At 37.7% G+C, this 25,093-nt stretch overlaps 1 long non-coding RNA gene across 2 annotated transcripts in view; it reads left to right on the plus strand.

The window, feature by feature from the left end:
- The window catches only part of LOC135204472 (uncharacterized), a 275,319-nt gene that overhangs the window by 82,892 nt on the left and 167,334 nt on the right, over positions 1 to 25,093 (plus strand). The window contains exon 1 of one of the 2 annotated variants that reach the window (XR_010312242.1): positions 5,776 to 6,118. The exons of the other annotated variant lie outside the window; for it this stretch is intronic. This is a non-coding gene — a long non-coding RNA (uncharacterized LOC135204472). Of the gene's footprint in view, positions 1 to 5,775; positions 6,119 to 25,093 lie in introns of those variants that run through there. 2 annotated transcript variants of the gene reach the window in all.

Here is a 25,093-nt window from a genome sequence, read left to right on the forward strand (position 1 = left end):
GGTGTTTGTTTACCTTGCTTACGTAATGAATGTTTTTCGACTCTTGGCTCGTAATCATTGGCCATGGCGTCGGCTAGAACATTTTTACTCTATAAAAATTAAAACTATCGGGTTTAGGTTATTGATAATGCTGGCAAAATTTGTGTGTGGTTGTAAAATATACATATGTCAACTTTCAGCTACATCCGATGCTTTGACAAGGAGCAAAGTCCAAAAAACCGTGTTACAGAGACCCTGAATCTCATAGTAGCATCATTTGATGCTTGCAGTATAGTTTGAGGTAAATTTCATTGTCTAGGTTAATATTTGGGATAACGACCGCCCATTTATTTAGCACGTATCTAGCATAATTTTGTGTAGTTTGCCATAAAAAATAAAATCATAAAAAACAAACATAACTGACTTATTTTTTGGATAAAAGTAACATGTATTTAACAAATGAAGTTTATGATTCTAATGTCGCATAAAAAATCTGAATGCAGTTTTCATGTCCGACTCCCTCTCACTGACGAAGCGTCACCAATGTCAGAGTTTTATGAAAATATCAAGACAGACATTCTGGGCTCAAGTTGATCAGAGTAAGAAATATCCCATTCTCTCAAAATTCACTCGAGCCTTGTTCACCATTCCCATATCAAAAACTGAAAAACGAAACAGACTGTCAAAATGTTTCATAACAAAGGAACTAATAAACAGCGAAGGGATCAAGGCTGAGGTCTGTAAACAACGATATAATTTTACAATAAATAGGGCTATCAACTTAACGCATTTAGTTCATATATAACAAGGAAAACTTTTATTAGGCATTGTGTACCTTACCCTTTTAAATCCTCGGTTTGAAGAAGAGTGAGTTATTACTTTTTTTATTTTAATTATTAATGCTTTTATGAAAATCTAGTTAATTTTGCAACAACTGCGTCTGTGCTTTCCTGCAGGTCTAATTTCCTATTTTTCGCAAAAAAGAAAATTTTTTGTTTGATATCCAAATCCAATACCTTTAGACACGTCTGTAATAGAAATGTCAAATGTTTATTAATGACCAATTGTATTTTCATGTTACACATTTGTATTTACTGTAAAAATAAAATAACATCATGTCAGCATGAAATTAGCATAATCTTGTCATCCTTCTAGAATAAATTTGATAGATTTAGCATAATTTCATGCAGTTTACATCGAATGATAAATGCAATCTTGTAACACTGCCGGGCCCCAGATGTGATCAAAAGTGGCAGCCAGCGCATTCAGTTTCAGTAGCTGACGGGCTCTCTCTCGTTCGTGGTACATTTGAATTTGTGTTACCCAAGGGTATCCAAACCGGTGGTGATCGTACTTGACTGTGCTTGTTTCATGAATGTGTAACACGCCTAAGAAGCATGTTATCCATGATATAGTCAGTGTAACTAAATGCCCTAAGGAGGGGTTGAGAGCAGGTAAAATTGTGATGGGTCTACCCTTCTATTGGTCATGGAGCCCCTTAAGCTTTCCCGACTTGTACTCTCATGCTCTTAGGAATCGGCATATACAAGACGAACAGCCCTTGCCTAGTGCAAGGAAATCAATTGCTTAATATTCAACCCCTTGGCCACGTATCCATACGTTAGTACCATCCAGACACGTCAAAGCAGAGGAGGATTGGGGTGAGGGCTACATTTCTGTTGTGTGTGGGGGGGAGGGGGGACAAAAAATGTGCAGGAGAGTGCTGCCCCGCACTCATGTTGCAAACGTTAAGTTCTCCCAGTTTGTAGTTTTGGGGTGTTTTTTGTACGGTGGCGTAGAAGATTCAGTGTCTTTCCAATTCTTCCCAAGATCAAGCACGTCAACAGAGATTTTACCTGACGCTGTTAGGCGACGTTTAGGAATCTTCGTTATGAGAAGTGGGGAACACCCATTTTGCAGCAGGACGGTCGGAGGTGCCACACCGCAAATGACGTCAGTGATTCACTCTCGCCAATCATTATGCCTCTGATTGCCTAAGTGATTACATAATTGACTATAGTACCAAGGTGGCTGGGCAACGTTCCCCTAATTTGTCCCCAGTAGAATAACTGGGTAGCTATCAAGTCTTGTTTGAAGGGCAGAGGACACGACAAACTCCAGACCGCCATACACGAGATCTGGACACGCTCTGAAACCTTCCTCCTGCAGGAATTGGAGAATTCTATCTCCGATAGGCTTAAGGAGGTGCTGAGGCGAATGGCTACAAAATATTACTACAGTAGATGCATGGGTGAGTGTAACAAATAACTTTTTTTTTTATTGTGTCTACGCTTGCCATCGTTCGTTTTGTTGGACAAACCTACCTGGAAAAATGATCGTATTTAAAGGTAGCCAAATTTTATGTACACACACACACACACACAATATATATTATATATATATATATATATATATATATATATATATATATATATATATGTATATATATATATATATATATTTATATATATATTATATATATATATATATATATATATATATATATATAGTGTGTATGTGTGTGTGTGGCATTTAAGATGGTAGTAAGTGTCGCCAGGTGGGCATCAGCAGCTTGCGCAGTCAGTCGTCCAAATAACAAAAACTTTTCAATTGACTCTGCCCAACTTCTGAGATTGTCATCGACATTGTCAGTAGCTACTTTGTGTAGATAATCCTGATTTTCTCCCTCACAGGCAACACACAACCTGACATCACGACCTGAAGGGTCACATTTTCCAGCTTGAAATAAGAGTTGCTGTAATACCTGAACCATCATTAAGTTGATCTAATGACACTGACATACCATATGGAATAGAATTAAATAATTCTTTAAAGTCATTCAAATCTTTCCCAAGAGTTATAAGTCCTTCTTTTCTTGGTTTCGTCAACGATACACTTTTTATCCAACTGACAAATGCAACAGATGGTCCCAGTTGATATCATCCATCGTATTATATTTTGAACTGACATACTATGTAATTACAGTGAATCTACAATGTGCATCCACCAGGTGCCCACTGTTAACCATTAGTACACTGTGCCCAAGCGTTCATGCAGCAGTCCACTATCTATCACATACATTACTCCAAACTATTTATCATTTCATTCACTCGTCTGCTGTTTATCACCATGTTCTTGCTCACTGTCACAAACTTCCACCAATGCAGTATCTATGTGCTACCACATAGTCGTCCATTATTTAGCATCATGCTCAGTCCACCGTGCTGTACTTCACTAACTATGAGCAGCATCTAGCCATTCCACAACAGCTATTGCCATCCACAAGTCTTCTTGCCAAAACACCTGAAAGGAAACGAATCATGCAATGATTTTTTTAATAGCTATTAACGATTTTTTTTCTCGGCATGTTTATGCAGAAACGTCAATATGTACGACGAAATAATACATACCTAATGAAAGAGAAATATTTGCCCTACAATTTCATCTGTGTGGTGGCTGTCATTGCTTCCCTCTCTCTCTCTCTCTCTCTCTCTCTCTCTCTCTCTCTCTCTCTCTCTCGCAGAGCTTGGCTGAAGTTTGCTGGGTCTGTGATTCAAACCTATCCCGTCGTAGCCCCTCCACTGGTAAATATAGTTGTTGAGGGAGAGAGAAAGAGAATTGTAGAATGTCCACACAGGACACGAAGGTAAAAAACTAAACTCTTCAAGAAAAGAAAAAAATTAGATTCAATTGACGACGACTCTTGAAAAAAATAATAGTAATTGGGATCAGAGACGTATCCTTGTTATCGGGCTTTTGAAAAGTCTCCCCTAATCCCCCCCCCCCCCCGCTAGCCCCATAAAAAAAACACTTGACACCCACATTCGATCCCCTAACCTACCACCCCAACCCCCTCACAAGCACTGCCTCCCTAGGTATCGTAAGGAGGAACTACCTATCATAACAATGAAGTTAACTATTAAGGTTTAGCATTTTGTATGATGATGGGAATTAAATAAGGAATATTATGGGATATGGCATACTATAATTATCGAGTCTGTAGAAAAACTAGGTCACACAAACAGTACCTTCATACAATTTATTACAAACAAGTAAAGAACATTTAACACTAATGAACTTAAAACAAATAGAGGCAAACTAAGGAAAACACAATCACAATCAGCTAACAAGCAAATAAAAAATTGTTAAATTATAATTGAATCAAAATTACACAAACTATAGTTACGGTAACATTAACAAACAATAACAAACTAGCACAAACGAAGAGTTAACACAAAAACTAAAGTGAAGGTAACAAAGTTCTTCCGTTGGTTCCATTGGATCTTGAAATACACTAAAGAAATAAACGCCATGAACTGGACTCGAAGGAACAAGGATCTCTCGAACGTCTCACACCTTCCTGTCAAAAAAGCATAGAGGTAAGTACGGTAGACGCATTTGTACCACCCATTCCACCGACAGAAAGGGATACTTGCTAGTTTTAAATACAGTAGTTAATAAGAGAGAGTATCAAAGTAGTTGCATTTCCTTTACAAAGGAAAAAGGAAAACTTCCACTCATGAATGTGCAAAATACTTAAAACAAATTATGACGATAATCTGAAAACCTTCAGATATTTTAGTATATGTTGACGCTCCAACCCCATAAATTTTTCTGAACCTCAACTACAATGGCACAGAAAAATGGAGAGCATATAAATTTCTCGACAACACATCCAGCATGAAGGAAGGGAGGACAGTCCTTAGTCCCAAAGGAGGAGAAGTGACAGAACTACTACAAGTAGCCATGAAACAATACGACACCGGGCAAGGAGAGAGAGAGCTTCCACACGTACGATAATTATCGTTCATGTACGATTAAACTGTCTCTGGTGCGATGTACGATACCAGCTCCAACTATCGTACATTTTATGCGATAATACTGGTATTTGTTCATTTTCAGATGGTTATGAAGCAGTTTTTTTAAAGATTAAATGTTTCCAATTGAAAATGATGAAAATGTAAAGAGATAATTTCCCCTTAAGATATTTAGATAATTGTGGTTGAGATTATTGAGATAGGTAGGCTAATTGTACTGATACCTTGAGTGTTTTCATCACACCTTCTACTCAATTACCAATGGCCGAGAAGTCATCTTATCGCTAACCCCTTTTAAGAGAGACATGAGACCATTAAGTCTCTCTCTCTCTCTCTCTCTCTCTCTCTCTCTCTCTCTCTCTCTCTCTCCGTGGAACGAGGCAATTATGCTGAGATATATGTATACACGGGAAAAATAAAAGGATGTACTCCTCTTACTTTTCCTGTAGTCTTGGCTAAATATATTGTCACGCACTATTTAGTGACACATAAGCACACACACACACACACACACACACACACACACACACACACACACACACACATATATATATATATATATATATATATATATATATATATATATATATATGTATGTATGTATATTTCTTTCTTCAGTTAGTTTGAGGTCAAGTTCACATCGTCAGTAGTGGTACAGACAAAAATTGGGATCTATGTTTATTCTCTGTAAAAGTCACATTGTTTTTTTTTTTTCATAATAACAGAAGAGTTTGATTCATACTATTTTTGCCTTATCATTATAAATGTATAAAAGATATACATGCATTTATTTTTATACCAAGAAATGTTGTTGATTACTGTAGAGCAGGGTGTAGTGATAACAGATACAATAATTTTTCATATGCATACGATACATTTTGCGAAAAAACGATAATTTTAAATCATCTGTACGATAAGGTGGTCAAGAAAATCTGGTCAGGGCGGCGGCGGTCGCCCTGGCCAGTCAGGCTAGCAGCAGCAACAGCAGCATCATCATCAGTGTTTCTATTTGACGAAAACGGTGCCTACTGTCACGGCAGGCGGCTTTGTCATGTAAGAAGAGGATCATAGGTAATATTTAAACGAAAACTATCCATTTTCTGTTTATGAAAGGAAGGAAGGAACCAAGAGACCAAGTTAACAAGACGATGATGCTCGTCATCTATTTTCTTGGAATATTTTCCCATGAATCATGACTGGTGTCGTTTCATACAGCCTGGATGGAATAGCTTACTACTTAGTACGTACTACAGGTTACCTTGAACCGCTCTTGGCGGCATAACAACAGCGCCTATTTACACCACATCAAGTCGTCGTCTGAGGTGAGGTTTAACAGTTACAAAATTCTGTTTCATTCAATACCTTTGTATTTTGTTTTTACAGCATTCATTGTTTCAAAACAAGCACCCAGTGGCCTCAGAGAGAGAGAGAGAGAGAGAGAGAGAGAGAGGAGAGAGAGAGAGAGAGGAGAGAGAGAGAGAGAGAGAGTTTCGAACACTTTCTAGCTTTGTTATGTTGATTCAAAAGTTTCCCGTTTAATATAGGATGCAGCTTTTCCTAGGCCTAACATTCCTCTTGAGAACTGAATGGAAGAGGTGCTGCAGGTAGGACGGATGCGGCGCCCTATACAATGTCTGACAGGTAGGAGGAGGTAGCACCATTCACAAGTTGTTTCTCGATCAATCTGTTCTCGAACTCTTTCTTCATCTGCCTTAGACTAAACGCCCGGTCCTCTATCCCGGCGGCGCACCCTCCCCTCCCCCTCCCCCTCCCCCTCCCCCTCCCCCTCCCGGGTACCTACCTCCTTTCATTATTGTCTTCTGACATTGAGTAATTGGACGTTCAGAGGAGCTGGAATGACTTTTGACCTGTGGCTACCACATTAAGAGGAAGGCGATTCTGGCTACCAAGTTATTTTCTCACAAATCATTGTTGTTTAGATAATATATGCCATGACAACTCTCTGATGTTTGTGTGGAATCATCTTTTATATGCTGTAGAAACATAGAATAAAGTTCATTATTCGTAACCGGAATGAGATGTGTAGGTACAAGTGAAGTCATAATTATCCCACCAAATCCCAATGTGCTTTATCATGCTTTGATTTTTATTAAACTTAATTTCTTAAATGTTTTTGATAAGTTTGATTACCTGTTACAAGAATTTTTAATTAATTATATTATCATTAAAATACAGGTATGACTCCCTAGGGAGTCAATGGTATACAGAATAAAGGAAAATGGATTATTACATTTGAAAGATTTTTATCCATTATTTTAGTGATATAAGTATGACAAAGAGGTAAATCTCTTTGAATTATAACCATATGAAGTCGTTTGTGTACAATCATGCCTGCAAGCACAACTATATAGCACACACAAATCCAAAGAAAGCAGTGAATAAAATGATAAACAGAAAAACGCAATGTTCTTGTACTGAATAAATGATAAAGGAAACGCTCCAATAAAGAATACATAATAACTACATAAAATAAAAGAACATAGAACTAAAGGAATTGTGAATAACTGTACAGCAAAAAAGGGTATCCACACAGCAGAATTCCATTTTTCATGAAATATTGGCCTGCATGATTTCAGATGAAGAGTGACGTTAGATTTTGTGCACTGAATTTTCCCTTTCTTCTTACACGCATCACATCTACAAGTTGCTAGAGATTCAGCACAGTGATTAGTGTAGTCCCTCCTTACTTCCCTTGGTGGGAGAGCTTTTCTTCCTTTTGGACCCGACCTTAGGCCTTTTGAACACTTCCTTTCAGGCTTTGCTCTTTAGACTAGGATCTGAACAATAGGCCATCTATATTCTCTGTTAGGAATTGGAGTTCCTGTGCTGATTTCACAAATCGCCAACAGAACACCATCCCTGTGTTCAGAGCAGCAACAATAAGAGGAAAATACCACTTTTTACCGCCCATGCCTTTATTTATATGCTTTTACTATGGAAGGTTGTTTTATGTTCACTCTTCCTACACCTCTTTGTCAAGCCAATGGATTTAGACCTTCACAGTTACTGCAAAGAGTAACAACAGCATTCATCATTCCTGTAAAAGATTTCCACATTTCCCTCTGATCGATATTCATAGGATCCTTTTGGCTTCCTTTTCATATCTTTCGCAGCAGGCAGTGGGCAGTGTTTTCTTCTGTTTGATCGGATTGTAACAGTTGCATTTATTTCCTCTGCTTTCAGATCTAAGACCATGTCATATGAAGTAAAAAAATTGTCAAAATAGAACCTGTGATTAGTAGGATCAGTGCAAGCAGAAATGCATTCTCGGATTACTCTACTTCCTAAAGGTTCTGTAGATCTTTACAAAGTATGGCACTCCAGTTGAACTAGCCAAGATCCATGATTTGAAGCCCAATCATATGGGCTGTTGTCTGATGAATTGTTAGCAGGAATGGCGTCCATAATAAAGTGTCATAGATTCGTCAATCCTCAGGATTTCATGAAGAATTCCAAATAGCTTAATGTTTTCATTCAATCGATCATACAAAGGTTTCACTTTAGCCATTTTTTCATTGCCAAGGTTTGCATTATCACAAAGAAGAAACTTCTTGATTTCCAGAAACCTATTTCTGTTCATACTCGCAGCAAGGTCTTGTCCTTTCCTCCAGTAATCCTTTTCACTTGATCTGATATTATATCCAAGAGTCCTATAATATTCATCATTTCTTCTCATGCAACTTAAAATTTTTGACAATTCTATTGTTTTGCATAACGATTAGTTTCATGCACAAGGATTTCAATAAGACCATCAAAGACCTTCAAGAAAATATTCCATTCACTAGAAGAAGAAGATAGTGCTGGAAAATTCTGTGACAGTTGTTTAGAGGCATATTGAAGCTCCTTCCCAATTTCCGATTCCATCTCTTTCCTTTCAATGTTTTCCTTCGTCTTGCGAGGTTTATTCCTTCTTTCAGTTTCTTTTATGTCTTCCATTTCTTCTTCATCTTCTACAAATTTCGGTATGCAGACAATTCGTCGAAAGACAATTGGTAGAATGACAATTCGTTGAAATGACAGTTCGTCAAAATGAAAATTCGTCGAAATGACAATTTGTCGAAATGAATGGTATATGCATAAATAGTATGGTAGTTTGAAACCATTTTTCATTTTAAGTGCTTGTTCATTGATAGTATTTTCGTTCAGGAATAGTTAGCAGAATAATATGGTAGTTTGAAGCAATTTATGTTCTTAGGTATCGAGTGATTGATAGTATGGTTGTTCAAGAAGTTTTGTTCTAAATTATTTTCTTCTATTATTACAGTCTCTAATATTAGACATTTCACCATAGCCCATGAGCAAAATGGAATTCGTCAAGACCGAGTGAGGTGCTAGAAAACTTGTGCATGAAGGTTTTGCTTACACAGTTGATAAGAAACGCGGTCATAAAACATACTGGAGGTGTGAAAAACGGAGTGAGTTTGGAGGAGCGAGATTACAAACTATTAAAGATGTGATTCAAGGAAATCCTTCCTGGCATTACCATCCGCCAAATGATACTCGAAATGCTGCCTTGAAAGTTATAAATGAAAATAAGCAAAGGGCTTCTGACCCCGAAGAAGTGACTGGCTGCATAGTAGATAATGCAACATGAACTATTATGCCTTTGAGTGTTGCAGGAGCACTACTAAAAAAAAATCCTCTCTTTTGCGAACAGTGAACAGGAAAACAAGGGTCCGTACGAAGTAAGATGAAGACCTAAACGTTACGACAAGAGGTGTAAACATTTTTAAGTGTATGAAAATTATGTTTAATTTAGTATTTTTAAATAAACCTTTTAGATGAATTGTACATTTTACCCACTATCAATGACTATATACGAACAGAAAATGTTTTTAAAACTGAGACCATATTGGATTTATGCTAACTACTCTTGAACAACCATAGTATCAATGATTAGATACTTAAAAACAAAAATTGTTTCAAACTGCCTGAGGAGCAAAGATAGAGAAAGAGAAAGAGTGAGAGAGAGTATGTGTGTGTGTGTGTGTATGCATATATATATATATATATATATATATATATATATATATATATATATATATATATATAAATTGTAAGTTTGCAATGCAATTATAATTGTGGTAATATGATTAATTCACATCAGAACTTGTGTATCATGGTATGAAATGTTTGTTTCTGTGTTCAGATTTCCCAAATTTAAAGATAACATGCCTTAAGTGATCCACTTTTCATTTTTAAGTACCGTAAGACACAGAGAGAGTGAAAGCTCATAAGCCTTTGAAGAGAGTTGTTTTTGCTCTTTGAGAATGTCTTAGCCAAGCATTTTTTTTTTTTGTCGATGTAAACACATCGCGGTCGGTCCTGTAATGGAACACAAAGGAGCCTTGTTCATAGCCATATGTGAGCGCAGTCAGAGAGGCCCTGTGTTGGTTATTCCTATAGAGATGACGTAATATGTTTTCGCCTTGAACTATAGACTAATCGCTCATACGTTTATGGGGTGAGAGAACCTTATTAATTCACTTTGAGACATAGTGGCGTGCGTTATACTCTCTCTCTCTCTCTCTCTCTCTAAAAATCTCTCTCTCTCTCGCTCGGTTGCGAGGCTGTCAGTACTTAACAATAACGAGCTGGTCACTAATTTTTATGTAATTCTTAGTAATATATGTGTTGTTTGTGGAATCTGAACATAAGTATTATTTTTGTTAAATCTGTGAAGGTGCCCACGAAAATAGTGAAAAAGTGTAAAATTGTAACAGGCCTTTTGATTGAAGCTGCAGTTGTGTATAAGGTATTTTTACAAATTTTTTGAAGTGCACTTCAAGGTTTTATCATTTCTAAACATTTATCTTTTGCTTTGTTCTTTTTACATATTCCATTTTTTTTATATGCTTAATGTTTGTACTGTCAATGCTTTAATTGTTTTCATATTATGCATTATGTTTTTTCTGCCATTGTCCTTTTATTTTTTGTTTAATTAGTTTGAATAATATTCTATTGTGTACATTTGACTCTTACACTTGTGAATTAACTTGCATTTAATAAAATTTAATTTCAAATTTAATTATTGCTTTATGATTTAATTTAATTAATTTTCTTGATAAACTTTGATTAAATTTTGCTTAATAATTAATTCAAAAATTAATTAAACTTTTGTTTTCAAGTAATAACAATTCCCTGAGATTGTGAATTTCACTTATAAATTTGAATTTAGAAATAAATTTTTGTTTTTGTATTTAAAAATTTAAATATGAGTATTTACTCCAACCCCAGTATATATTAAGCTATTTTATTTTGTTTAGGTAGAAATATAGAGTGATAATTCTGACGTTCCCACAAATAAAACAGAATCAGGGAAATACTTAAATTTGTGAATTTGCATGAGTGATGCCCTTTAATTAAGATTACCTCACACATATTTTAATGAACTTAGACTGATTGTTTTCTTGACTGTTCAGTTAGAAAAAAGGGATCACTCTTACCTTTAAGAGTATTCAGTCGTTTAGTATTTGTGATGAAGGGTCAGGTGTCTGTCTGTAGTGAGGTAAGTAACAACCAGGTACTTGAATGAACTATGCCCTAAGCACAAAGGGGTGTCCCAGACCCAGGAATAAAAGGGTCTCTTGTATTAGCAAGTACAAATGGTAAGTGTAGTAACCAGATACTTGGCAATTTGGGTTAACAAATATTAATGGTGTCCAGACACAGATCTTTGACTATTTCTGCCCACCAAGTGTTAATGGTATCCAGACCCAGATACTCACGCCACTTCGTCACAATATATATATATATATATATATATATATATATATATCTATATATATATATATATATAATATATATATATATGTGTGTGTGTGTGTGTGTGTGTGTGTGTGTGTGTGTGTGTGTGTGTACCAGTCATTTTGACGAATTGTCATTCTACCAATTGTCTTTTGACAAGTCATCAGGTTAACACAGGTTTCTTCTATGTCTTCCATCATTTCTTCTTCATCCTCTTCAGGTTTCTCCTATGTCTTCCATTTCTTCTTCATCTTCTACAGGGTCAAGAAGATCATCATCGCTCACATCTTCATCACTTCCATTCCCACCCTCTGGAAATTCTATAAAGGAAAACAAAGGTCAAATGTGAGATTATATTCAATGGGAAAATGTCTATATCAGAAAATATATGCAGAGATAACACAATAACAAAGCATATGATAAGTGACTTCTGATTCAAGCAATCACCGTGACTGTGTGTGTGTGCGTGTGTTTATGCAATCTGTGTGTGTTGAATTAAAAAATTTGTATAGTAATAAATCTTACTTGCTGTTTTGATGTTTTCATCTTCAAGGCTCTCTACAGCATCACGGAGAAATTTGTGATGGGTAATTAATTCTCTTTGAATAAAAAGACAGTGGATCCATCTCAGTCGACTGTCAAGATTAGACTTCTAATATCCAAACCCATCTGTGTCACAACCTCAACATGTTTCAGCTCATTTGTCCATACTCGAACGTGCATGTTCAAACCTTTGCCATAACTTCCGTCTACAGTGAGAGGATTGAGTAGGTGGGTGTGTGTGTGTGTGTGTGTATATGCTATATTCTGTGTGTGTGCGTGCTATGTGTTATATATGCATGTGTTTGTCTATATTTGCTATGTATATATGTACGAGGTGTGTGTGGATGTGTGTGTGTGCATGCACCCAATCTAAATATAGCAAATTTGCAATTATATATTTGCCACTGAAATGGAGCATATTTTTGTGGTTGATGCTTTTTTCTCCTTATGTGAATAATGAACAATGTATTGTGTGTATATATATATATATATATATAATATATATATATATATATATATATATATATATATATATATATCATCATCATGGCTATCACTCGATTCGAGTATGAGTGCTCTGGGATGTGGTTATTGATGGGTTCTTATGTGGCTAATGAGACCAATTCTCGAGCCACATACTCTGTCACAATTGGGGCATGTGTTGTTAGGCGGGAGTGGAGGCTGTGGATGGACCTGACGAGCTTCTCTTGCAGCTCTGCGGTTCTCCAGATGCTGCTTTCTGTTCTTTTCATAATTTTTAATTCCATCTTTCACTTTAACTCTCCAAGCAGATCGCTCCACTGCATCGGTCTCCCATGTTTTATAGTTAATGTCACATAGTTTTAAGTTGTCTTTTAAGCTGTCTTTGAATCTCTTCCTTGGTTTGCCAACATTTCGAGTTCCGTCACTTAGCTCTGAGTAAAAGAGCTGCTTAGGAAGGCGGCTGTCTGCCATTCTGACAACATGCCCTGCCCATCTCAACTGGCTTTTTATTATAATGGCCTCAATACTGAGGCAGTCAGCCTCTTCAAGAACACTTACATTAGTGCGGCGGTCTTCCCAAGTTATTCTCAAGATGTTTCGCAAGGACCGCTGATGGAATTTCTCAAGGGCTTTAACATGGCGTCGGTAAGTTGTCCAGGTTTCGGAACCATAAAGAAGGGTAGGTAGGACTATTGCGATATACCTTTATTTTGTGTTAACACGCAAGTCATGATCATCAAAAACTTTTTCTGCGTAGCTTTCCAAAAGCCGAGTTATTAGCACATCTTAGACGATATTGAACTTCATCATCTATATTGGCATTTGAAGATAGATGACTGCCACAGGTATGGGAACGTCTTACAGTTTCTAGAGCTTCTCCATTAATTTCTATAGTAGGTGCAACTCTTATGGCTTCAGTATGGGGTGGCTGATATAATACTCAGGTTTTTCTGATGTTGATGGAAAGTCCAAGACGAGAGTAAGCATTTGCAAATGCATTCAGTATAATTTGCAGATCATTTTCGGTTTGAGCACAGATAGCATTGTCATCTGCATACTGAAGCTCAACAATAGCAGTAACATTGACTTTAGTTCTTGCCTTAAGCCGGTTGAGATTGAATATTCCTCCGTCTGTTCTGTATCGATGAGATACCTGGAGGCAATTCATCTTGAATGAGGTGCAAAACAACAGTTATAAAATATGGAAAACAAGGTAGGAGTAGCGACACAACCCTGTTTTACGCCTGACTTAACTTTGAAAGGTTCAGTAAGGCTACCATTAGCCATTACAGTCACTGACACATCATCATGTAGTAGCCTTAGGATCTTTATGAATTTTGGTGGGCATCCATATCTAGATAGTATATCCCAGAGCAGCTCTCGCTTGACACTGTCAAAAGCTTTAGTCAGGTCAATGAATCCCATGTAAAGGGGTTTTTGTTGTTCTCGACATTTTTCTTGCAACTGCCTCGCCGAGAAAACCATGTCAGTTGTACCACGAGCAGGTCTGAAACCACATTGAGACTCGGGTAGGATCTTCTCAGCTAGAGGTGTTAGTCTTGTTGTAAGAATTCTTGCCAAGACCTTTCCAGCTACTGACAGGAGGGTAATTCCTCTGTAATTTCCCCAAATTGATCGGTCCCCTTTTTTCTTATACATTGTGTTGATAATTCCATCTATAAGGTCATTTGGAATTTCCTCATGCATCCAGATTTTTTCAATTAGTTGGTGAAGTTGACGATGTAAGGTAGGTCCTCCATATTTATATATTTCGGCAGGAATGTTGTCGGGTCCCGCAGCTTTGTTGTTCTTCATAGAGAAGATAGCCAACTCCACTTCCTCTAGAGTTGGTACCACTGCAAGTGTCATATCCAGTGGGAGATGAGGGAGTTGTTGTAGTACATCCTCGTCTATCACAGGGTCTCTATTAAGTAGTTCTTCAAAATGTTCTTTCCAACGAGACAGGATTTCATTATTGTTTTTAAGGAGTCGAGTGCCGTCTTGACTACGTAAGGGTGCTAGCCCTTGGGAACTTGGCCCAAATATAGTTTTCATTCCACTGAAAAGGCTTCTCATGTCATTTCTGTCAAAGAAGGATTGGAGCTCATTTGCTTTGTCTGTCAACCACTTATTTTTCATTTCCCTTGTGGCATTTTGTATCTGAGCTTTTGCCGTGCGGTGTATTTTTTTCTTTGTTTCAGACTTTGCGTCATTCAGATGTTCAAACAGATATTTTCTGGCCTTTTGAATAAGATCTTGAATAGTTGCATCATTCTGATCAAACCAATCTTGATGTTCGTATTTCTTCAGACCAACTGATTCTTTACATGCGCTGATTATGGAATCCTTAAACCTACTCTAGTGATCAACAATATTGGGTGGGTATTCCTGTTCTAGTTTATTAGCGAGACACCGCTGAAGTTCAAGCTTATTCGAGTCGTTCTTAAGTGAATCAACGTTGAACTTCAGTCGCTTTAGTGCGTGCGCGTTTCTCTTTTTATTCAATATCTTCATCCTAATACAAGAGTATACCAGGCGATGGTCAGTCCAGCAGTCTTCGGATCCTGTCACTGATCTTGTAAGCAATACATCCTTTTGATCACGAGATCTTACTATAATGTAATCTAAGAGATGCCAATGTTTAGATCTTGGATGTTGCCAGGTGGTTTTAAGTTTATTTTTCTGCCTAAAAAGAGTATTAGTTACTACCAGATCATGTTCTACACACTTCGAGAGTAGGAGTGTTCCATTTGCATTAATTTTGCCAACACCCTCTTTTCCAATGGTACCTCTCCAGATGTCACTGTCTCGTCCTACTCTGGCATTAAAGTCACCTAAAAGGATTACTTTGTCTTCATTTGGGATAGCTGTGAGAGCTGTGTCTAAAGCGGCATAAAATAATTCTTTTGTTTGATCCTCTGCAAGAAGGGTTGGAGCATAAGCACTGATCACTGTGGCATGCTTATTTCCCTCAAGATTTAGTCTGAGTGTCATTAGGCGTTCATTTATGCTACTTGGTACTCTGTTCAACTGAAAAAAAGCATGCAATTTTTTTATACAGCCCCAAACAAAACCTACACCATGCTGTCTTGGTGTTCCAGGTTCCTGTCCCTTCCAGAAGAATGTGTAGCCATCACCTTCTTCACACAGTTGTCCCTCACCGGCGATACGAGTCTCAGAAAGTGCCACTATATCTAAATTAAGTCTATGGAGCTCCCTAGCAACAAAGGCAGTTCTGCGTTCGGGTCTGTTTTCATTTTCATCTAGTAGTGTTCGTACATTCCATGTTCCCAATTTAAGTTGTATAGTTCTTCGACCGCAAAGTGGTGTGGCCCCCTGGATGTGGTTTTCCAGGCAGGCAGGTTTGAAGCAGACTATGTTTAGGGCACCTTTTCTAGCCCCTTCCCCATTCAGGATGAGCAGAGTGGATCCTAAAAAGGGCTGCTCAGACATGGATGCCACTGCCGAACAACTCTCCTGCTTCATCCAAAAGTTGAGCGACTGAACGAAGTATCCACCGCTGACGTGCCAGTTGAGACTAAGAGCTTCCAGATAACACAGTCCTGCCCCCACCATCTCTTCTGGTCGCCGGCAGACTTGAAATGCCCCACTAATCGTACTTCCCAGAACGCCTGTGCGTGAGATTGTTTAACGTGGATACACTGCTGCACATACAGAGACCCACGAGCTTCACTGCAATGGTTGTTGTCCAGTGGCACAAATGATTGTGACGACTGCACCCCCCTTACAGTTGCAACCTTTCTTCCGCTATTGCAGCCGTTGGATTTCAAATCAATGTCCTCTCTTCCGCCTGCCTTACCGTTGAAGGATTTGGTTTTACCTCAGAGTTTCCTTCTCTCAGGAGGACTGTCAATCAAGACTAATGAGCTCCCCCTACCCTATGGGTGGGGCAGTTTAATGTCATGCCCAGGACATTATATATATATATATAATATATATATATATATATATATCTATATATATACATTTGTATATATATATATATATATATATATATATATATATATATATATATATATATATACACACATATATAACATATACATATATACGTGATATATATATATATCTATATATAATATATATATATATATATATATATATATATATATATATATATCGAAACCCCTAAGTCCCATTGACTCCTTTAGAAGTGTCACCAAGGTAAAATAATCTGAATAAATTTATTTATTAGGTGAACAATTTCAATACAAATGATTTTTTGAAGAAAAATATATTCTTTTTAATTTAGAGGGTAATGAATGTGCAAGGTGACATTTACTTTTTTATTTTTATAAATAAAATAGTGAGTAAGTGAGTATCTGAAAACCATTCAAAGGTAAAATAATCTTGTAGGTAATTTATGAAGAATATTTTAAAATATGAATCCTCAGGGAGTCAATGGAACCAGTGGGGTTCTAATAATGTCCACAAAGGACTTGGAACAATATATTCTTCACGGCCGATTCATGTCAGTTTAGCCCAGATGCAACTAACCCCCCCCCCTCCCCCCATGTCTCTCTCTCTCCACTCCGTGGCACTAACTACAGCCCAAACACGCTGCCTCAGCCTCCACAAAAAGTGTCCGTCCCTTTCCTTCATTTCGAAAAAAAAAGTGGGAGGGGGTGGATTTTGTCATCAATTTTGGGGGTGACCTATAGAAGAGCGAACTTATGAGCAAGGCGCTCGTCTTATGTTTTGGTCAACTGTTTTGCTTGAACGTATGTAGTACTTTGTAAGTTTTCTGCAATACTCTCTCTCTCTCTCAAAATATGTTTTTAAACATTTATTATGAAGTAAAGGATTTGCATTGTTAGGTACAGATATATATGAGATATGGCGAACTATTTCGTGCAAGACTGTAGTGCTATACTTGAACATTTATGTTATTTGTACAGAAACTCTCTCTCTCTCTCTCTCTCTCTCTCTCTCTCTCTCTCTCTCTCTCTCTCTCTCGTGTGGTTATCCATTAAACGAGACTTGCAGTTAGATATTAGCATGCAAGTTTAACTCTCTCTCTCTCTCTCTCTCTCTCTCTCTCTCTCTCTCTCTCTCTCTCTCTCCGTTTTTTCCGGCTAGGGAGATTCAGAGAAGCATTGGCTTTGTTCGTACTATTTTTTCTTTTTTATATGTTTACAATGAATGTAGTATGTACCAGTATTCATTTTTCTTAATCACAAACTTTTCCTTCACACTGAATGAAATTCAGTGTGCTGACATTCTGATCACTGAAATACGTGAGAAATTGCACAATACGACAGTGTTGCAAGCCATCCAAAATTCTCCATAATGGGAAGGATATAGATATCATCATTTTTTTTTTCCGTCGAACGAACCAACTATTCCTTCAGACTGGAAAAATTCTATATTAACATTCTGATCACGAAAATACGTGAGAAATGGCAATATATTACAATGTCGTTGCAATAAGACAACGTCAAAAAATATGAATGAATTCTTTCAGGATGAAATTGATATTTGTTGATATAGTTATTTTCCAGTGGAAAATGTTTTGTTATAGTGTAATTGTAATAACACATTATATATATATATATATATATATATATATATATATATATATATATATGTGTGTGTGTGTGTGTGTGTGTGTGTGTGTGTGTGTGTGTGTATGTAACCTAAGAAAGAATGAAGAAGAAGGAAGAACTGGAGTGAGATGGTAGTCACGAGGTAATGTTTTGAGTAAAACGCTGACGATGTCATGAGGTCAGCAGCAGCAGCAGCAGCAGCGCAAGAGGCTCAACAGCCCTAGCGAGCTGAGCAGCGCAAAGCAGAACGGAGCAGAGCTGAGCAGAGCAGAGCAGGCCATAGTCGTGTGATACGTGAGTCTATTGTCATTTATATATATTATTTAATAATCATGTTATCCTTATCTAAAAGAAGTTAATGCTTCTATCAAGTCCGATGTGACTGTTTGGTCATTTTCGAGACCTAATTTGATGCTATTTCTTTCTGTTAGTGAGCTCGTTTCTGCGCCCGTGTAGTAGTACTGAAGTGTAAGGCTTGTTTGTTTGTGTTGTCTCTCTTAACCAACCGGTGATTGCTTGAAAAGCATCACTACATAACAATCTCCTGATAAGGATTGTTTTATTTGTAGGGTAATTAATACAGCACAGCCCATTCTTTTCTGAAAAAAATATATGTTTTGCTTTTTTGTGTTTTCTGCTATAATAATCCAGCCCTGATGCCCAGATCGAGTGGAAGAAGATGACGACTCTCTCTCTCTCTCTCTCTCTCTCTCTCTCTCTCTCTCTCTCTCTCTCTCTCTCTCTCTCTCTCTCTGACATCCCTGCAGCATTCAAGTTTGCTTTTTTTAAGTGTTTCTGTGGCTGCTATTTTTAACTAAATGTTTCCCTTCATTTCCACATTGAGAAGTCCGTGACTCATTTGCTTTGGGACGGGGAGGTATGAAATGCTGTCAATTAATCTTTTACATTGGGACACGTAGTAAATAAGAATCAGGCGGCCCATTCCCGGTTTTTTGTAGGACTAGTTATTCTACAGTGGGTCCCTGTCAGATGCTCACGACGTCTGGTGCTGCCACATATTGTAATTAATAGGTTATAATATCTAGTAGGTATATTAGGGAGTGACTTGATGTCTCCATCACTCTTGCCAAGGAGGATTGTCTTTTGTTAAGTTTGCTCATTCGTCTGTTGGTTCACTTGGTTTGCTTATGACTTGGAAAATGTGTCGATTTTTGTGGTACTACGACCAGTTGGATTTGGCCTCGTTGTCGCCATCAAATGGTTGGATGTTGCGAGAGAGAGGAATGACCCTTTGAGGAGGGGGGGGGGGGGCCTTCTGTGAGGTTGTTGGCTTGACCAGAAAGTCTTCTTTGCTGCAGCGTCTCCTTCCTCTGCCCCAGATAGGTGGTACCTACACTCTTGGTGGACGACAAATAAAGTCACAGGAAGAGAAGTCAATATTGGCTGGGGGAAAAAAGTCACAGGAAAGAAAGTCACACGAATTTATGGTGGGAGGTCATAAAGTCAGAGGAAACATGTAATTTACAATACATTTCTTGGGGGTCATCATCTTGTTGATAGACAAAGTCTTTTGTCCATGTTTTTACGGTCATCCGCAACGGGCTTGTAGTACTAAACGCGTCTCTGCGAAGGTGGAAACATTCCGGGTTAAAATGTACCCTCGGGGTTCAGTTTCTAGGAAAGATTAATGTGACTTTTTCATCCCCATGACCTTTTTTCTGACTTTTTCGAGTAACATTTCCCCTGGATTTTTTTTTTTTTTTTTTTTTTTTAAGGTGAAGCGGGATCGTGTCATATTGGGTGGTAGATTTTCCTGGCTCGAGGTTTCATGAAGTGTAAGGAATGTTTTCTGCTGCTGACAGTCTCAATGAAACTGGCATTTAAAGAATAGTGAATCTTGAATAATAGACTTGACACAAACTGGTTGGAACCTGACCTAAACTGTGGGCGTAAATTTATAAACTGAGTATTCCTTGATTCTGAATCTACCTCTCTAGTGTTTTCCTTGTTACAAAGACCTAACTAGTATCCGAATAAGTCTCTCTCTCTCTCTGCTATCTCTCTCTCTCTCTCTCTCTCTCTCTCTCTCTCTCTCTCTCCAGGGAGATCATAATATTAGCATGTATTACTACCGTTCTGGTGTGGTAGGCAGTGGCTAATAAGTAGGCCTAACTGAAGATAAATTGGTCATGTTTTGTTTTAGGTGTTAAGAATGTGACGTCTATTTCGCTTCATACATTAGTACAAATGTATGAGGTTTGTGGTTGAATTTATTACGGCATCAGAGACTGAAACGCTTGTCTCTGTTCACAGAAATGAACCTGTTTTTACTTTCAATCATGATTATTCATTGTACTTCATTCATTTCTCATAAGACCAGATTGGAATATGGAATTAAAATCTTGAAAACAAAGATAAAAAAAAAGTATAATCTCTCTCTCTCTCTCTCTCTCTCTCTCTCCGCTCTCTCTCTCTCTCTCTCGTTTTTGAATTATGGATTTTGGCTCACCGAAGTGTTAGTTTTTTTTTTTTTAATTCATTGTGAATCTATGAAAACTGACAATTTTTTGAGTTTCTACTTCAGTACCATTCTCGTATTGGACAATGTAGATCAGAGAAGGAGAACTGCTTGTGACGGATTGTTCTAGGCCTAGAGTCATTTTTTATGGTCTTTTACATTTATCCGGTGGCCTCTTTACCCGATTATATTCTTGCAGTCATGAGGCCTATATATGTGTCACATGGGGAGACATAATTTTATTTCCATAAAGCCTCCTTATTTCTTGGTTCTGTAGGTGCCGTGTCTTCAAAGCAGCAGGGAGAAGATGTAGAAAAAAGACAGATACTGTTACTCACGTCACACTTTATTAACATAAGATATAAAGTTCCAGCTGATGTCACAAAACACTTTAAACCAACTTAAAGCTTTAAATTAACGCAACACTTAGCACTACAACTAAAATTGACCATTACTGGGCTTATAGTTGGTCAGTACTCCAAGACCAGAGAACCAGTGATGAGTACCATGCTAGTAGTACAAGGCGACGAGGTTCAAGAAACTGAAAACAACAAAATATACAAACTTACTAAAACTGTTTGATAGAAATTCCATAATAAACAAAGATTTGACAATAATTTGAATATGTGCAAATTTCAGTAAAGAAATAAGCTTACATCTGTGGTCCTCTAAGTTACATCCAATATAATCAAAACGAATTTCCAAACAAGTGTTCTTAACACTTTGAAGACTTCTACTCTGTCAGTCATCAAAAACCTTGATCCTAAAGAAACGTTTATTTCCAGAAACTCATACCTGTTACTATGTAGTTCCAACACTGATAACTACCAGCACAAACAGTCTGTTCAAGAACTACTCAACAACTATTGACATAAGCGAACAAATTACAGAAGTAACAATCCAAAATAGACTAAACAATGTTTACATGTAAAAGCGGACACAAAATATCTATAATACAATTTAACCCTCTTCACCAAGGTGAAAAACGAAGCCTATTAAATAATTATATATGCAATTGGTTTCTATAAAAAGTTGCGTTTACATTCTCGGCCCTGTAAACAAATTATTTGTTTATCTATAAATGCAGGTGATATAAATAACATCTATAATAAATGCAATATACTCTCAAGCCCTTTGATCCACATAAAAGTAAGTGTTATAATCATTGTTCCTCTCCTGCAAGGAGAAGAACAAGCTTTTGAATGGGTCGATGGATCTCTGATGTTTGTGTGTTTAAGACTACACTTCTTACAAAACCAGTTCTGTCCTTTTCAGTGCTGATAACACGACTCATCAACCAGTTGCTCCTTAAGTGATTATTATCTTTTACAAGGCCAATATCACCAGCCTGAAGATGCTGCTTTTCCTTGTTCCACTTCTATCTCTCTTGTAATGTTGATATATATTCTCTTCGACATCTAGTCCAGAATAAGTTGGACAAGAATTGAACATAGCGCCACCCACCTCTGTCTCAGATACATATCTCCTTTCTGAAAAACACCAGGTGGTGGCATCACGACACTTGATTTCTGTGTGAGAAGCTGTGCTGGACTAAGTGGTTGTAAGTCATCTGGGGTATCACTGACTATGGTCAAAGAACGGTCATTAACAATAGCCTCAATTTCTGTGAGAACAGTGCATAACTCTCATCATCCAGTCGTCCAGCATGTTCTTTGAAGAGAGGAGTCAAGAACCTTCTCACAGTGCTAATTTGACGTTCCCACACACCTCCCATATGACTAGCTGTAGGGGGATTGAAGGTCCAGCTGATGCTTTCTTTTGAGAGGAAAGCCCTGATCTAATCATCATTTATCTCTTGCAGTGACTTCCTAAACACTTTCTCAGACCATGAAAGTTGCCCCATTGTCACACCAAGTCTTCTTTACATTTCGTCTTCTAGAAACAAACCTTCTTAAAGCATTTATGAAGGACAGTGTGTCTAAGGAATTGGCTGTCTCCATATGAATTGCTCTGGTAGACAAACAAGTAAATAATACACCGTACCTCTTCCTGGTTTGCCTTCCTTCTTTGACTTCCTGTGGCCCAAAAAAGTCAACACCTTTGTGTGTGAATGGAACAGCTGGAATTACTCTTTCAAATGGTAAATCAGCCATCTTCTGGTTTAGAACCGAGTTTCTCATTTTTCTACAAATGACACATCTTTGTAGAACCTGGCGGACACTTACATTGGTATGGATAACCAAGTGAAGATCTTTTGCTATCACATGGGTGCGTCCAGCATGAGCTAATTTTTCATTGTGTGCAATGAATAATCAAAGTGGTGATATGACTCATTCTAGGTAATATCATTGGATGCTTCTCATCATCTGAAATTTCTGCTTTGGAGAGCAGTCCATTAACGTGAGGAAGCTTGTCTTGAGGATCAGTGAAGGATCTAGTTTATAAATACTACTGCTGCTACAAAGTCCTCGGCCCTTGACCCTTTGCTTTTTTGCAAGTGTCACTTCCTCACTAAAAGCTTTCTTCTGGATAAATTTGATAACTGCTTTTCCAGCAGCATCTAATTCATCTGCTGTAATTGAACCATTGAGTCTAGTTTGTTTCTCAGATTTCAGTATGGAAAAAAGACAGTGATACAGAGCAACAGCCTTCCTCAACCGATGCCATGAAGAATAATACATAAGAAACTTGTCAACAGCATTTCCCTCCTCATCTTCTGAATGCACTGTAAAGTTTAGATCCTCATCATCTTAGGACATGCCCTAAGATCAACATCATCTTAGGGCATGTCATTTTTCCACAGCTCCTCTGGTCCTCTAAGAAAATATGGGCCATGAAACCAAATGTCATTGTTCAGCATTTGCTGACTTGTTTGAAAACTCTTGATACAATATCAGCAGGATTTCTCTTTATCTGAACATATCTCCACTGCATTTTCAGATAAATCCTTAATTACTATCACTCTATTTGCAACAAAGATAGGAAGCCTTCTACTATCACTAAAAATATAGTGAAGAAGTGTTGTAGAATCTGTGTGATAGAATGTCTGGACCAATGTAATCTGCAGCTCTTTCAAAGTGTGTTGTGCTAGATTTATGGACACCACTGCATCTGTCAATTCCAGTCGGGGTATGTTTGTTGCCTTTACAGGACACACTCTAGACTCTCCCATAAGCAGAGCAGTAGAAATCCTCCCACTGCTATCGGAAAGTCTTATGTATGCTGCAGCACCATAGCCTTCATTACTAACATCTGAAAACATGTGCAGCTGTGTGGAAGTTATTCTACCAAATTCTTTTGGTTTGACACATCTTGGAATCTTTAAGTTACCTAGGCTTGGTAAACCATCAAGCCACCTTCTCCAGGGGGCCTCTGATATTCTTTGGGAATAACATCCTCCCATCCTAAGGTGTTATCCTGACAAACTTCTCGAAGAATTCTCTTAGCTGGCAAAAGAAAAGGAACTTCAAACCCAATAGGATCATACTGTTGACAAAATGCCTCTCCTTGTAAGTGGTTTTGGGTCCAAGCTTGTGGAGAAAGTTCTGCATGAAGTTCATCATAGTCAAGATCACATGTTTTTACATATTTTGAACAGTCCTCTTGCTCGATTGATTTCAACACCAGCTTGCTGTTACTCACAAACTTTGTCAGCCGAAAACCTCTTTCTTTCAACGCTGCTGTAACATCTTTCACAAGTCTTAATGCCTGCTCTTCTGAAGGTTCAGACTTTAAATAATCATCCACATAAAAATTAGTCTAAATGGTGCGTTCTATATCTGGACCATACTTTTCCTTTGCATGGTCAGCTGCTGCCCTCAAAGCGTAATTGGCGATGCTGGGTGATGATGCTGCTCCAAAGATGTGAACAACCAGTCGATACTCTTTAAGTTTGCTTTCAATTTCACCACCAGGCCAACATAAGAAACTTAGATATTTATGTTGGGCTTTTGGTACCAGATCTTGGTAAAACATAGATTCTATGTCACCCATCAAGGCCACCCTTTCCACACAAAATCTGATGAGAACTCCAACCAGGGAATTAGTCATATCAGGACTTTGCATCAACTTGTCATTAAGGGAACTACCCTGGTATTTAGCACTACAGTCAAAGACTACTATAATTTTTTTTTTTTTTTGGATGGTAGACACCATGATGAGGTAGATACCATGCAGGCTTTTCATCATATGCCCGATCCTCTGGAACCTTATAAGTATATCCTTTAGACACCAATTCCTCAACAAATTCCACATAATCTTCATGGTACTTTGGTTTTAGTTTCATTTTTCTTCTTTGCCATTGTGCTTGTTTCACTGCCTGTTCTCTATTGTTTACCAAGTTTAACTTATTAGTTCTAAATGGTAGGGAAGCAAGCTGGTAGTGTCCATTAATAAACTTAATGTTTTCTGCCTCTTCTTTGAGGAACTGTTGATAATCTTGTGACAGACCTTTCTCATCAGGAACTCTACCAACATCTTTCTCACTAAAGTCTCTT

The sequence above is a fragment of the Macrobrachium nipponense genome, chromosome 47 (assembly GCF_015104395.2).
Source record: "Macrobrachium nipponense isolate FS-2020 chromosome 47, ASM1510439v2, whole genome shotgun sequence".
In the NCBI taxonomy this organism is placed as follows: domain Eukaryota; kingdom Metazoa; phylum Arthropoda; class Malacostraca; order Decapoda; family Palaemonidae; genus Macrobrachium; species Macrobrachium nipponense.